Genomic DNA, 16,794 nt, shown 5'->3' with positions numbered 1-16,794 from the left:
AAAAAATAGGGATGAAACCTTTTAATCGACAGTTAACTATAAAATTTTTAACTGGATATTTCGAACACATATACAGTGTTCATCATCAGCAGTAAAACTCCTGATGACTGCTGATGATGAACACTGTATATGCGTTCGAAATATCGAGTTAAAAATTTTATATCTGTTCACTGTCGATTAAAAGGTTTCATCCTTATTTTAAACTGTTATGCTTTCGTTAAGAATTAAAATGTTGGATTACAATTAAATTTTGAACAAAAATTGAATATATTGTCAAAATTTACGGTGAACAGTAGTTTTGTTGAATGAGTCCTTAATAATATTTTTTACTAAAGAAATTCGGATGGACGACGAGGGGCATTATTGTTGTCTGATTTATGATCTTCTAAGTGGCCGAAGCCATTACAACCTAACAATGAGGTTCTCTGATGTTTAAATACTTGTATTTGTTTGTATTGGAAATTTGGAATTTATAAGTATACCAGTCTATATAAATAGAAAAAGAAAAATGTCTCATTTAAATTTGCTGAAAACAAAGTTCCTTGAAGCATTTCGCATTAAAGAATATTTGGATATTTGGTTTTAAAATTTACTCGTTGAAGCCCCCGCTTACAAAGTGAATTAGCGCCCCTCCTTCATGATAGCTGATGTGCGCTTTCAGATCCTTTATATGATAAATAAAATAGAAAGTTTCTTCAACAGCTTTCTTCAACAAAGCTTTGAAATAAATGTCAGTAGCATTTGTCAAACAGTTCGTGGTAACGAACTGTTTGACAAGGAGCGACCCGGCTCAATAGTAAACGAAACTCTAAAAAACGGAAATTCGATGCTAAAAGATATATCAAAACAATCGGGTTTTTATGCTGATTTTAAATATACAAATTTCATCAAATTTAGTATTCGTCATCAAAAGTTATGAGCCTAAGAAAATTTGCCTTATTTTGGAAAATAGGGGAAAACATCCCCTAAAAGTCATAGGATCTTAACGAAAATCACACCGTCGCATTGAGCGTATCAGCGCATCAGCATATCAGCGTATAAAATATGAAATAAAATAAAATATATAAGTTTTGACCCGACATTTGAGCAATGGAACATTTGACATTTGAGCAATGCGATGGTGTTAAAATCACACCATCGCATTCAGCGTATCAGAGATTTGAGCGATGGAACATTTGACATTTGACGCAATGCGATGGTGTGAAAATCACACCATCGAAATTCAGCGTATCAGAGAACCCTACTGACAAAATTTCAAGGTAAATATATAAAATATGAAATAAAATAAAATATATAAGTTTTGACCCGACATTTGAGCAATGGAACATTTGACATTTGAGCAATGCGATGGTGTGAAAATCACACCATCGCATTCAGCGTATCAGAGAACCCTACTGACAAAATTTCAAGGTCCAATCTACAAAAATGTGGAATTTCGTATTTTTTTGCCAGAAGACAGATCACGGGTGCGTGTTTATATATTTTTTTTTTTTGTTTTTTTTTTTTTCAAGGGGTCATCGTATCGACCAAGTGGTCCTAGAGTGGTCCTTAAGTTACGTATATTTTTTACTAATAAAAACGTTCGTTAAAAATTAAAAGTTCTAGTTGCCTTTTTAAGTAACTGGAAAATTGGAGGGCAACTAGGCCTCCTTCCCCACCCCTTATTTCTCAAAATCGTCTGATCAAAACTAAGAGAAAGCCATTTAGCCAAAAAAAGAATTAATATGCAAATTTCATTTTAATAATTTATGTACGGAGAGCCAAAATCATACATGCATTAATTCAAAAACGTTCAGAAATTAAATAAAAAAAACTAGTTTTTTTAACTGAAAGTAAGGAGTGACATTAAAACTTAAAACGAACAGAAATTACTCCGTATATGAAATGGGTTGTCCCCTCCGCAATCCCTCGCTCTTTACGCTAAAATTTGACTCTTTGCCACAATTCTACTTTTTAAAACAATTAAAAACTTTAGCGTAAAGAGCGAGAGATTGCGGAGAGAACAACTCATTTCATATACGGAGTACTTTCTGTTCGTTTTAAGTTTTAATGTCGCTCCTTACTTTCAGTTAAAAAAACTAGTTTTTTTTATTTAATCTGCAATAAAACGGGAGATATCCTCACGCAGCTCGATTGTTCAGTCTTAGTCTGAATAAAAGTGAATGAGAAATTAATTCCTAATCCCCTCGGTCTCTTTCTATATTCGTCGGAGGGCTCATGGGGAGCTAGCCTTTTTAACACTGAAATATCCTCTTTCATGCATCACCTCCCACTTGTTCATACACAATACCCTACTGCCCCTCCTTTATATTAGCTGATGCGCAATTATACATCACTGAATACAATTCATAAAAATAAAGTAAATCAACTTAGTTAATCAAGTATTAAGATAAATATCCACATTTACCATTTGTCTTATGGTTGCCATGTCTTATGGGGATGTCCTTGTCGCAAACATGTCATTAACCATTGTCATCGTCGTGTCTTACGAAGAACGTGACTTTTCTGGAATGAGTGCGTCACCATGCATCATTACTTCATCGGCAACGAGGGAGCGTTAAATGTAGTTTTTTGATATTTTCTATCCATCACCTCTCTCAGAATTCACACTTGATAGCAACTTCGTACTCTTATGGCAAAATCGTAGTTTGATATCTTGAAATGGCAGTTAACAACACTTCCAGTGACACAACCTTTATGGTTACTTAAAAATGGTTCTAAATCTTTTAATTTACATTCAAATGTACTTTCTCCTGATGTTCTAGCACTTTCGGTTTGATGTGGCCACTCTAGGAAAAGAAACAAAAACAAATAAACTCGCATCCAAGATCTTCATTCTGGGGAAAACCGCAAAATTCCACACTTTTACAGATAAAAGCTTGAGACCTCTACAGTCGGGTTTTCTGAAACAATGAATCTAATAACGTGATTTTCATTAAGATTGCTTGGTGTTTTAGGGGTGTTTCCCTCTTTTTTGGGTAAATCAGGCAAATTTTGGCTTTTCTATGTGTAACAAGGAACTAAATGAATTTTGTATATTTGGAATCACCATAAAAAGCCAATTTTCTTAATATATCGTTTGTCATCAAAATTTTATTTTAAGAGTTTTTGTTAATATTGGCCCAAGTCGGTTTCTTATTGGTATTTCGTTACTATTAACTGTTTTTATAACATTTCCTTTTCGCTTTGACTTTATTTAACATAATATGTCCTAATTATCTCCTGCCTGTACCTGCCACTGCTCTTCTTGCGTCTCCCTCCCCCCTTGTATTAGGTTGTCAAGCCAATTAAGTTCACAGAGTATTGAGGGGAAAGTGTCACTAAATCAAAGGCACTGTTTGTATCCAGGTTGTCCAAATTGTGTATCTGAAATATCTTCAGGAACAGCTACGGGCAATAAGTTAAGACTTTCAAGGGATGTTAAGGGGTATTTTACGGGTATTTTATTTGGCATGTTAAGCTAAATCAGAAGACACTAAACTTATCCAGGTTGTCAAAGGGTGTATCTGTAAAACCTCAGGAATAGCTAAGGCTGTTAAAATGAAACTTTCAGGGAACACTCAGAGGAATATTGATCAACGGATGCGGATGAAGGGAATCTTAAGATGGGATTAAGTGGACCTCAAGTTTTGGGGTAGAGATAAATAAAAAAGTTACGTGTGTCCAGGTAATCAAAAATGTGTATCTGCAATGTTTTAAGTCACAATTTCTTCGAGTACCTTGAAAAATTAAAGGTATCATTGGGGAAAGTAAGGGTGGGAAATGGGGAAGGGGTCTTCAGGTGTTAGCGTTGGGGGTGTGGGAAGGGGGTGAAGACTTTATGTATCTGACCTGCTAAAACATTTTTTACATTATAAACTCCTACAGGAGAGTGGATTTTCAATATATTGGGAATGGTTTGGAATATCAAGCTCGTGCTTCCAGTGATGGCTTAGGAACGAGGATAGGCAAGTTGATGTTGAGGTTTTCAAAGGGGGAGAGTGTATAGTTCAATCAAAAGACAGTATGTGCACCCAGACTATCATAATGCCCAATAACAGCTCTTGGGATAGAGTTTAAACTTTCAAGTTATCGAAACTGTATAACTGAAATATCTTATGAAAGTCTTGGACAAAGCAGCAGGATTTCAGGTACTGTTGAGAAAAACAAGAAGGAGATTGGGGAGATAGACTTCCAATTCTGAGTTGTAGGATGGGAAAAGGGGGTAAAAAGTTTCCTCTCTGATCCGCCATAATGTTTTTTACAGAATAAGTTCCTTTGAAATTTATAATTCATGCAAAGTTTATTATTCAGATCAATTAAAAGAAACCATGCGTTGCCAAGTTATCAAACTGGTGCATCTGTAACAAACGACTTATTGGATCCAGTTTGTTGGAATACCGTTTTTTTAACACAGCATCTTCGAAAAAGCTTGGGGGTTGTAGTTGAAATTTTCAGTTTGCTTAGGAAAACAAGGGGGAAGGGTAGAAAGATTTATCACCCATTCGGTTAAAGATGAAGGCAGGTTACTATGTTGTGTCTCCGATCCACCTAAACATTTTTACAATCTAAGCCCTAGCGGGAATTACAATATCTCGCGTCTAAGTATTGAGGTGAGGCACTTAAGCAAAAAAAAAAATTTTTTTAATATTTCTAATGTAAGCCAATAATACAGCTTTGTCAATTGAAAACGAACAAAAAATAATTTTAAAAAACGTTTTCAGAAAAGACACTTTTTGAAGAGAAGTAAAGAGCCAAGTTAAAACCTAGGATGAGCGGAAATACTTTAAAGTCATTTGAAATTCCGAAAACGAACTGAAATTACTATCAGTCAAACAGTTTGTGGTAACGAACTGTAGTAAGGAGCGACCCGGCTCAAATGCTGATTTTATATATAAGTATCATCAAGTTTAGTCTTACCCATCAAAAGTTACGAGCCTGAGAAAATTTGCGTTATTTTAGAAAATAGGGGAAAACACCCCCTAAAAGTCATGGAATCTTAACGAAAATCACACCATCAGATTCGGCGTATCAGAGAACCCTACTGTAGAAGTTTCAAGCTCCTATCTACAAAAATGTGGAATTTTGCATTTTTTGCCAGAAGGCAGATCACGGATGCGTGTTTATTTGTTTTTTTTTTGTTTTTTTTCCCCAGGGGTGATCGTATCGACCCAGTTGTCCTAGAATGTTGCAAGAGGGCTCATTCTAATGGAAATGAAAGAAGAAGTTCTAGTGCCCTTTTTAAGTGACCAAAAAAATTGGAGAGCACCTAGGCCCCCTCCCACGCTAATTATTTTCCCAAAGTCAACGGATCAAAATTCTGAGATAGCCATTTTATTCAGTGTAGTCGAAAAACCTTATAACTATGTCTTTGGGGACGACTTACTCCCCCACAGTCCCCGTGGGAGGGGCAACAAGTTACAAACTTTGACCAGTGCTTACATATAGTAATGGTTATTGGGAAGTGTACAGGCATTTTCAGGAGGATTTTTTTGGTTGGGGGGAGGGGTTGAGAAGAGGGGGATATGCTGGGGGAACTTTCCATCGAGAATTTGTCATGGGAGAAGAAAATTTCCATGAAGGGAGAGGAGGATTTACTAGCATTATTTAAAAAAAAAAACAATTAAAAAATAAATATGAAAAAGTTTTTTCAGCTGGAAGTAAGGAACAGCATTGAAACTTAAAACAAACAGAAATTATTACCCATATGAGGGGCTCACCTCCTTCTAATACCTCGCTCTTTACGCTAAAGTATTTTTAGTAATTTCAACTATTTATTCTACGGCTTTTGTGATTCAGGGGTCATTCTTAATGAATTGGGACAAAATTTAAGCTTTAGTGTAAAGAGCGAGTTACTGACGAGGGGGAGAACCCCCTCATATATGTAATAAAAACATGAGAATACAAAAGTTCTTTACGTAAGCTAATTTATAAGTTACGTAAATCTTTTACTAATAAAAAGATTCGTAAAAAATTAAAAGTTCTAGTTGCCTTTTTAATTAACCAAAAAATCGGAGGGCAACTAGGCTTCCTCCCCCGCTCAGTTTTTCTCAAAATCATTCGATCAAAATTATGAGAAAGCCATTTAGCAAAAAAAAAATAAAAAAAATGTGCAAATTTCATTTTGATTATTCCTCTGCGGAGAGCCAAAATCAAAACATGCATTGATTCAAAAACGTTCAGAAATTAAATAAAAAAAGCAAGTTTTTTTAACTGAAAGTAAGGAGCGACATTAAAACTTAAAACAAACAGAAATTACTTCGTATATGAAAGAGGCTGCTTCCTCATCAACGCCCCGCTCTTTACGCTAAAGTTTTTTACTGTTTTAAAAAGAAGAATTGAGAGAAAGAGTCAAACTTTAGCGTCAAGAGCGGGGCGTTGATGAGGAAGCAGCCTCTTTCATATACGAAGTAATTTCTGTTCGTTTTAAGTTTTAATGTCGCTCCTTACTTTCAGTTAAAAAAACTTGTTTTTTTTTATTTAATTTTTAAATGAAACCAAGAAAGAACGGAAATTAAAATGAATTATCACATCAATCATGACAAAGACTACAGATACTGCTAGGGATGAATAAATTAATTCTAAAACAAAGATAAATTAACAAGAATAATCCTATTAAATTTGAATTAAACAGACACTAACACAGGCAGTAGGTAAGTTTTCCGCCTCCTTAACCTTTTAAAGTTCATAGCGTTATGTGCATTTTGTAGATTCATAATTTCAAAAACTTCGTAACTTGGAAAAATCCAAAATTGCCAAGAGTTACTGGAATTACCATTATTACTATTAAACAGCCATCCTCCTTTGATTAGTTTTTTTACAAGCCAGCGGGATGCATTATTATCATTTAATTTATTTTTGTCGATTTCTTGATAAATGTAATTATACTGTTAGAAATGTATATTGTTTTAAATAAACTCTAAATGACATTCGGGACGTTTAGAGGGTTTAGAGGGGGGTAGCAGAACTCTCATTTTTAAGCCTTGATTAGCCTTGTCATATTATTCTTATTGTTGAGTCTATTTATGTTATCACAAATGAAAACACACTACTTGAAATACAAATCTTTTTCAGTAAAGCGTAAATGACGCTATGGCCTTTAGAAAGTTTAGATGATGGTATCCTTACAGCTATTTGTTTTAATTTCTGTCGGTTTTAGGTTTAGTTAGATTATTCATTATAAATTCTGCTCCTTTTAGATTGTCTCCTTTTCAAGTGACGTCTTTCGATCTTGCGGACACTGAAACTTTTGAAATATGAAATGGTCAAGTTTTGCCAAAATAAGAAAATAAAATTGTTTTTTTTTCTCAAATGTCTGTGTTATTGCAATCAATACCCCATAAAAAAGTGTTGTAACATCAATATCATACAATTTCTTTCTATATGTCTTTTTGAGTATGTTTGTCAGAAAAAATGTGCTAAAGTGTAATAAAATGTATAGAAAGTAGCAACTGAAAGGACACATCATTATGTTTTTTTTTTGTAATATAATCGTAACAGAAATATTTAACTTCGCTGCCTCTCTTGCGTTGTTTTTGGACAATATTGGCTCAGCTGAATCCAGGCTAGGAAAAGGCAAAAGGTTAGGCGCGAGGTAAAACTCTTTCCAAAACAATTCACCACTTCTATGGGTTTTTCCATTTAAAGAAAGCAAAACGTGATTTGTAAGAAAATCTCGGAAGAATATCAACGAAGGCTTTCTAAATGTCACTGAGAGCATAAAAAGTTTGTTTACTCCGTGCGATCCTTTTAAAAGCATTTAAAGCCTTTACTATTCAATTTTTTGCACCCTGGAGACGGTTATAAGAATTTATATACTAGGAAAAGCTTTTCATCTGTTACAGATTTGGTTTTTTGTATTTTTTTCAAGGAGACTAAAAGTATTATTAGAAATTTAATATCAAAACTACTTAAATTGTTATTCTGGACATGGCATCACGGATATACAGTTGCTCTTTTAGTCCAATAAAAAATATATATATATATATATATATATATATATATATATATATATATATATATATATATATATATATATATATATATATATATATATATATATATATATATATATATATATATATATATATATATATATATATATATATATAAAAGTTTTGACCCGACATTTGAGCAATGGAAATATTTTTGGTGCCAAAATGTTCAAAAAAAATTTCTTAATAACATATCCTAAATAGCCCGACGTACAGAAATACCCTTTTGTTCAAGGAAAAGAATGGGAGACCTCAAATTTTAATTTCTGCTATATTTTCTGAATTGAAAGGTCGTTTCATATTAATTCATGTCCGGGCAGACCTAAAAAGACATTGGAATTGGAAAATTGTATCATTTAGTACCCTGTTTCCACCCGAGTCGAGGTCGGGGGATGAAAAATCAGAATCTTAATTTGTACAGTATTTGATAGATTAAAAGGTTGTTTCCTACTGATTCAAGTCTGGAGACACCGAAAACATCAACAAAATTGAAACACTCGGTCGTTTAGTACCCCACTTTCACCCTAATCGAGGTCAGGAAGAGGTGAATGCACTCTTTTTTCGCTATTGGCCTACTTTTAATTCTAACGGAGTTTCATTGCAATTTCACGCCCGTGAGCTCAAATATGAAATAATGTCGGGTCTCTCTATTAGTCTCAACCTGGCTTCAGAGGTGGCTGGGGGGGGGATAATTTTATTTACAAATATATTTTTTGCTGGAAGTTTCTTATTTTTTCATGGCTAAAAAATGCAAATCTAAACAGAAGGTTTTCTTCTTGACTCCCCCACTCTTATTTCTACACTCACCCTTTAAGATTGGTGGACGTGATGGGAACATGAGAAGGTTGCCATTTATAATTTACTTCACAGATTTGACAAATTTGGGTGTTATTGTAAATGAAAGTATGAAAAGTGAAAAATTAAAGCAAAAAAAGAGCAAACAGGAATACATCAATCACAACTTCGCTTTCGATTACTATGACCCTGAAACAATCATAGCTTCGTCTTGATCAAAAAGCTATGGATAAAACGCAAAAATTTGGCTTAATCAAAAAGTGAATAGGACAGAATTGCATTCATCAACACGCGCAAAGATGACGTTCATACGATTTGACAGTCCCGGTTTGAGTATAAGGAGAAATTAGCCACCAAGTTTTAGGCTTTAGGCATGGAGTACTATGGTAAGTACTCGATGCGCACGGTCATCGTGGATGTCTTTTAGAAGTGATTGAGAGCCTTTTTTTTGATCGGTCAAGACGCGTTGTCCTCGAAGAGTTTATTTCGCGCCAATATCCAATGAAAGCAGGAGATCCTCAGGGCAGTGTCTTGGGACCTACGGTTTTCTTCAGCTACATAAACGACATGGGTGGTGACAACCTCTCAAGCCCTCTGCATCACTTTGCCGACGATACCACATCACACTCAGCCATCCCAAAACACGAAGACCCTACACAAGCCTCCATTTCCCTACAGACGGATCTCTTTAAAATGGAAAATGGTTTGCGGCGTGGATGATTAACTTCAATGCATCAAAAACAAAGCTGCCTATATTACACGATCAAAACTGCCACGTAGACACCCTAGTTTCATATCCAAAAATGAAACTATATATAGAGAGGCGACGACCTTCGTCTACTGGGGATTAATTTGTCCACCGATCTCTCTTGGAATAACCACCTTGATAAAATAAGAGGCTCCTGCGCCATTCTTCTTCCATCCAGAAGAAGAACCTTCTTCCATCCAGCTCGACTATCCCACTCTACAAGTCTTGCATCAGACCCACAGCTTAATGTGGATGCCTGCTATTTGCGGTTGCTCGGCAAACGCTGTCTGCACCACTCCAGAAAACCCAGAATACAGCAAATGAGGCGGGCTGTGCCTCTACACATGACTCGCTCCAGCCTGTAAATGAAAGGTCTGATGTAGTGTCGATGTTTTCTACAAGTACATGAATTCACCTCCCTCAGACAAGCTCTCTCGCATTGTGCCCCCTTTTGTCTAGCCGTCAAGGCAGACACGAAGGCACGCAGCTTCGTCAGTTATCTAAGGACCTCCAAGAACCGAGTACTTGTGGAATAGCTTCATCCGGCGCTGCATTTCTATCTAGAACGGTCTTCTCGGGGATGTTATTCCTGCAAGTCCCTCTGTTCACTTCTTTAAAAGAAGGCTCAACATACATTTAAAACCTCAAGGTATCGGAAAGAGGTAAATGAATGACGGCAAATAAGATGCTTTTAAGTACCTGTTGCCGTGAATATATGAGTAAAAAAAATGGGTATATAACCAATTAACAAAAATTTCTAGCACCAGTCTGCAGGTACTAGAGCTGTTGCTGAGTGCAATCATATCATCACTTGAAAATAAACAAGCAGGTAGTGGTACTCTGCAGCAGTAGGCGTGGGCAATATTCGCTCAGGGTGGGCAGAACTAGCAGCACCGGCTTCTTTTGATAAGAAAAGATGGTGTCAGAGTTCATGTAAGGATTCGAGAGATCTAGCTCTGTACAAGCGCAGAAGAGCCTTGTCACGTGCCACAATACTTCTTCCATGCTCGCTGAAGAGCAGTAAAACATTTTTCCGTCTTTAAGAAACCTGGCATCAGCTCTGGCGTTCATTACCAAAGCTTTGCCAACACCGTGCAATCGAGAAGTAGTGTTACATTCTAAAAAATCGTGGGCGAGCAATAGTGACTTTGTAACCACTGATGTTAGCTTCCTCTTCAAGTAGCAGAGAATCAAAATCTTTGCACAGTCGGCCGGGACTAGTTAAAGTAATTAGTTCTAGTTACGAGAATAACACTGCTGCGGTTAATGTAGGAAATGAGGTTAGCAGCTGGTTTTGTATTAAATCAGGAGTTAAGGAGGGTTATGTTGTATCTCCCTTTCTGGGAACTATTTTGATAGACTTTGTCTAAGGAGCACAGGAAAGGCAATAGGAGATCATGGAATCAAATGGGGAGGAAAACCCCTCATGGACTTACATTATCCTAGTGATTTAAGCATCCTAGGTGAAAGTATGAGCAAAATGAATGAGCTTTTAGAGGTTTTACGAGTTTAGGGTGCTAGAATAGCTTGGAAAATTAATTATTAAGAAGACTAAGTCACAAAGGCTAGGAATGAGTGAAGATGAAAAGGTGACGCTGGGTAACGAAAAGATTGATCAGGTGGTTAGCTATACTTAAGAATTGTCTAATCAATTAGTTACTACATCATCTTTTTAACTGATTTTATAATTTTTATTCTGTCAACCCAAGCAAAGGCAAATATAAAAACTGATATTTTGTTGGCCAACCCGGGCGAACCCAGATGTCTGTCTCAGTTGAACTCGAATGCGGAGCTGAGGCGCTCCTCATAGGAGAGGTAGGCCCGGACTTTTCTCTTAACTGCTGCTGAGCTTGCTATCTGTCTTTACTGATGCTCCATTATTTTCATAGTACCAGCTAAATGCTGCAGCATACTCAAGGTTGGTACAAAGAGAAGACTGTGGGAAATCTCTTGTCTATTTGCTGATTTTCCAGATGCACGTTTCTGATTGGTTATTAACAAACTCAACAGCTGTTCCTAGTTTGGTTCAGGCTGTTTCACGCTTGTCAACTAAATAATAATTATGAAGAGCTCTCTTTTCTTCTAGAAGGCTAGCTTTTTCTTTGCTAACGTTCTTATCAAACTTTCTCTTTACGCCTCGTAGAATACTATTGCCATTTAGATTAGAGTGTCTTCCAGATTATTCTACCCTATAATTTTAAAGTTTGATAGGGACTTTTGTGTGAGCTCCTGACACTTCGATCTCATAATTTCGTCTTTGAGCAGAGCGTAATATTACCTGCAGTCATGTTAAAGGGCCGGCTTTGTTATTACAATCAATAATAATATTCTTTTTGGTCTTTTTCTTCTGGATTTTCCGTCTTAGTATTTCTTATTCAAATAGATCTACCGAAGCGTTTCAAATTTAACCCTTTTTAATCAGTCTAATAATAAAAAGCAAAAAAAATATGTTCCAATTTCAAAGGCGCACCAACTAGAGTCTAAATATAGACTTTCTAAATTACAATGAAAGCAGAAACGTTTCGTTTACTCCTTCGTGTCCATTTTGAAACATTTAAGCCCATTGCTATTCAGTTTTTTTCCCCGTGGAGACGAATATTAGGATTTATATCCAAGAAAAAGCTTTTAAGCTAACACAATGGCTTTGCCAGAAAATCCTTGAATTTATTTTTGAAAAAAGCTGAGAAATTTAAAGGGTTCTTAGCAAAGATATTTTTCAGCTGTGAAAGTAAAGTTTGGTTTCTTTGTTTGAGAGACGGAATTCCTAGTGTAAATAAGATAATGTGCTTCCAGTATGTACTAAAATGGGAAATATTACTTTTAACATGTTTATTTATGCATGCTGAATTTCTAAGGAGGTACGCTTACTAAACAATTCTTTAATATAAAATTTGTTTTGGTACATAGGATAATGAACTATTCACCGTGTACAAAGTTTATTTAAAAGGTGAGCAGGACTTGCCTTAAGAGTTAACCTCATCAATGATGAAAACGCAGCTCGTCAGTAAACTCGGTTTTTTATTCTCAACCCGGTTTAGTAAATCGTTTACTTTATATCTATAGATGTCAGTGATTACATGGATGCAGCAGCAACTGCAATCTAGTAAAGAACAAACCACGGCCAATATAAATTACAAAACATAGTTAAAACGTCGACTTTTGAGAAAATTTTCCATTTAAAACTAATTCCGTAATTTAACTATTATCTCGATTAACGTTAATGGCAAAATACAATTTGAAAACTAATTTATGGAAATTTATAAAAATAGCCTGAAACCCCTCAAGAATGAAGTTGTATCGAAACAAATACCATTGAAATGACCATTGTCAGAAATCCTTGTTAGGAAATGAAAAAGCCCCCTGGTTCGAAAAATAGGGGGATTATTTTTTTGCATGGGTAGCACTACTGTGTCCTTTTTTTCTTCTTCACTCCTAGCAAGGAATTGTATTTTAGAATTTATGAAAATCAGCTTTAACAGGCCACTGAAAAGAGCACGTATAAAGAAAGTTGCCTTGGGATCCAGATTTTATAATAAGGAATCCTCAAGTACCAAAAATTTTTTTTTTTAATATGAAAGACGATCCCAAAGCTAATAGTATCAAACCTTTGGTCCTATGCTATCCGGAGAGGCATCATTCATGACATCGTGTGAAATCCCATTTATAGTAAATTTGCATAAATCAGGATGATATAGCAGAAAGTGAAATTAATTTTTTTGTTATGCCAATCGTATCGAAGTAGGCTTTAGAGTGTCAATCAACTAAAACAAAAAGAAAGAAAAAAATGTTATCTTTGTAATGAGTTTTGAATTACTGTATTGAATATATGAAAGAAAGAGCACTATTAGAAAAACAAGGACGCCGCCAAATCAAGAGTTAAAGTACCCAAAATGAAGCACCATCAGATCTGCGGTTAGAAGACATGCGAAAAGGAGCATCGCAACGAATCGAAAACGGAAATAATGCGCAACGAAGTCTCCGATTAGAAGACGTGCAGCAACAAGCACCAATAATTAATAATTATTGAATAACTTAATAATTAATAATTGAATTTTTGAGGTAAAAAATAAGTTCAATGAAATCAGATTACCTGAGGATATGATTCCCTATGGTTTTCATAATTTAAAGAAGTATTTGGAAGTTGCCTTCAAATTCAAATCACAATCGAACGAAGGAACATGTTATTTTATCGCCAATCATCAAAAAAGTAAGCCAAATTTATCTTGAGATTGTCAATTGCCTCCCAGGAGAATAAAAATTCTATAAAAGTTTTCTGTGAAGAATAAACAGGAAGGAGGAATCGGATTCACGCCGGAATTTCTTAATTCAAATGGAACTGCTGATCTACAACCCCCTGACTAAAACTAAAGAATAACACTGTAATTATGTGAATGCGCACTTAATATATCACAAAGGCTGCGTGCAATGGAAAACGCATGGTGGCTACTGAATTATGTAATTACATAGTTAAAGATAATAAAAATTACTAGGAAAAAGCTGGAAATGGAGCTTATGTAAGTCTGTAGTCAGAAGACAAGTGACAGCGAGAATCACATATATACAATCCTTTTGCTTGCTGAGTACCAAGGATCGAGTGACGTTCGGTCTCTTGGCACTATTAGATACAAGACATGTCCTTTGACCTTATCTAATTCACTTTAATGTGAAATATAAAACTCCCCAAACATTAAAAATTATGTATAATAGCCCTGATCCACTAAAACGTACTCAGTAAGATACCTCACAAATATGTGAGGCATCTTTTTTTACCAAAATTGCAGACAAAATTACAAAGTAAAAATATGTCTAATAAGTACAGTAAATTGTGCACAAGGGCAGAATATGTATTATGATTATACTTAATTGTTTCTAATGTAACATCTCGGTAAACAATAAAAAGTGTCCATAGCAGCTCCGATTCACTAGAACCTTCTCCACAAGATAGTTCAAGGTGGCAAATGTAACCGAAAAAAGTATTATTTCAGTATGATAGTATAGTAAATTATAACTAAGAAACATAATGTATTTTCTGATTAATGTAGTTCATTCTAATATGGCATAATAACTCGTCTTTATTATAGAAAAATAACCTTTAAATTATATAAAATAATAAAATACTCTCAAGAATGGGATTGTTACGAGTAAATTTTCTAAGAAGAAAAAAATTTAACAAGAAATTTTTTTTCAAAGTTGTAGTATGAACACTGAGTTTTAGTTAAAAAATATATATATATATATATATATATATATATATATATATATATATATATATATATATATATATATATATATATATATATATATATATATATAAAATCTAAAGTTCAATAAAAAAAATCCATATGATAGTAGGAAGTATCTCCCTCCCTCCGCCAACTTCCCCCCGAGACCTTTTTATTAATCTTGTTTTTCTTCTTTACTTGTTTGTTTTAATCCTAGTGACTGAGAAAATAGATGGGCAATTAAAATTGATGAATCTCGCATATTCGAAAGCAGCATAAAACGTTGATTGTTTTGTTGTAGGGTAGGTTACACAGGCCTACGCTGTCATATATTTTTATTATTGGCGAAAATCCTTTATTTTGGAACACTCACGTACGAACGTGTTTAATCGCATGGAGGAAAAGGAGGCTGAAAGTGCACAAAAAAATGCAATTGTGAGAAAAAGTGCTATATCATTTTTTTGGCAGGAGCTGGCTCAAAGTGCAGTAAGACCTATAGAAGACGAAGTTCGAATATCTGAGCCTACCAGGACGGCAGGATGGTTCTTCGGTTTACTTTTGATAAGTCACAGTAAAGTTGAATGACAGTGTTTTCATCTATTCCTTCATTTGTACAGTAGTGTAATAATACTGACAGAAATACTGAACGAAAAGGATAGTAATCATGTATGCATCAGAATAATTTCGGGAAGAGAGAAGGTGCAAATTAAAAAACAACAAAAACGGGAAAATATAGAAAAATCATAATAACTTATTTATTAGGAGGCACAGGTCTACAGAGCCCCTCCTTTTTATGTGTTTGAACTAAAACCGTTTTTCTATCACTTGTGGTTCTTTTCATGTTGAAAATGTGTTAAGGATTTTAGTCAGGTAATGGGTCCAAAGTCAAGTTTTGTGCGGAGCTTGTGTGATAAAAATAAGGTAAAAGTTGAACGGGAACTGCTGGGAGATGGTTTCGAAATTTCTTTTGTCTGACAAATATTGGCTCAAAAGGCTTCTAAAATTATTTTGTCAAAAGGTTTCGGGATTTTGTCCTTCGCCGGCTCTTGATAAAAAAAAAAAGGAAAAAGACTTAGTTGTTTGATCAAGTAACTGGTTTTTGATACAAAAAGCTTAGATTTTTGAAAAGGGACTAGAAAAGACCCAAAGGATACTAACCCCTCCCCCAGTCTAAATACGTGCCTGGTTGAAATATTAGCTTATTCATAGTCGTTTCGGGGTCTTATTTTGTAAAGATTGGTGACATTTTTTAATATAGATAGATAGATAGATAAGTGTATTTCAAAAACCCGTGGGCCATATACACACAAAATATAAATAAATAACAGACAAGCAAGGAAATTAACAACAGTACGAACACGCACAAAAAAAAACAGAATTCAACGCAAAAAGTACCTAATCTAACTACAAAAGAAATTAATCATATAAAACTTTTTCTTCTTATTAAAGATTTTTCTATATATACTCCCACTCGAAATATTGTGGTTGGGTTACTATTTTGTAGAATACCTGGAAGCATCAAATTAATCCCATGCAAATAAATTTCCCGTAAATCCAAGAGCACCGGGCATTTCCGGAGAAAATGATCCAAGTCTTCATCATCATCTTTACAAAGAGGACAAAGATACCGCCTATCAGGACCAACTATCATTTTATTTTTGTCGAACGTTTTTTGCCTGTTCTGGATTGGAAGACAATTTGCCCTAAGCTGAATCCAACGACGTAGAATCATGGCCGGTAAATTAAGTTTAAAATAAACTTCCTCCCCAAAACTAGGTTTTGCCTGATTATAATGTTGTAGGGTTGTAGAATCAAGAACCAGCCCTTGCCAATGCTGAATTTCCTGACTCTCTAATATAAATCGTACCTGGCTTTCTAAATTTGCTGGTACATCGCGAGAGCAAAGACCATTATTCCATAAATAAGGCATTCCTACTTTTTCTAGTAATGATTTAATTTGGGATGGCCACGAGGTTTTTAAACCACATTTCAACATCTCTTCATATGCCACTCTTACTAGTCTATCTTCATTACTCTTAGTTAACTTCAACCAGAA

At 34.9% G+C, this 16,794-nt stretch overlaps 1 protein-coding gene across 1 annotated transcript in view; it reads left to right on the top strand.

Moving 5' to 3' along the window:
* The window catches only part of LOC136027296 (inactive rhomboid protein 2-like), a 51,857-nt gene that overhangs the window by 16,533 nt on the left and 18,530 nt on the right, over positions 1-16,794 (top strand). The window lies entirely within an intron of this gene.

The sequence above is a fragment of the Artemia franciscana genome, chromosome 1 (genome assembly GCF_032884065.1).
Source record: "Artemia franciscana chromosome 1, ASM3288406v1, whole genome shotgun sequence".
NCBI lineage: Eukaryota > Metazoa > Arthropoda > Branchiopoda > Anostraca > Artemiidae > Artemia > Artemia franciscana.
The sequence above is the reverse complement of the archived record's forward strand: the minus strand, read 5'-3'. Positions and strand labels throughout refer to the sequence as shown.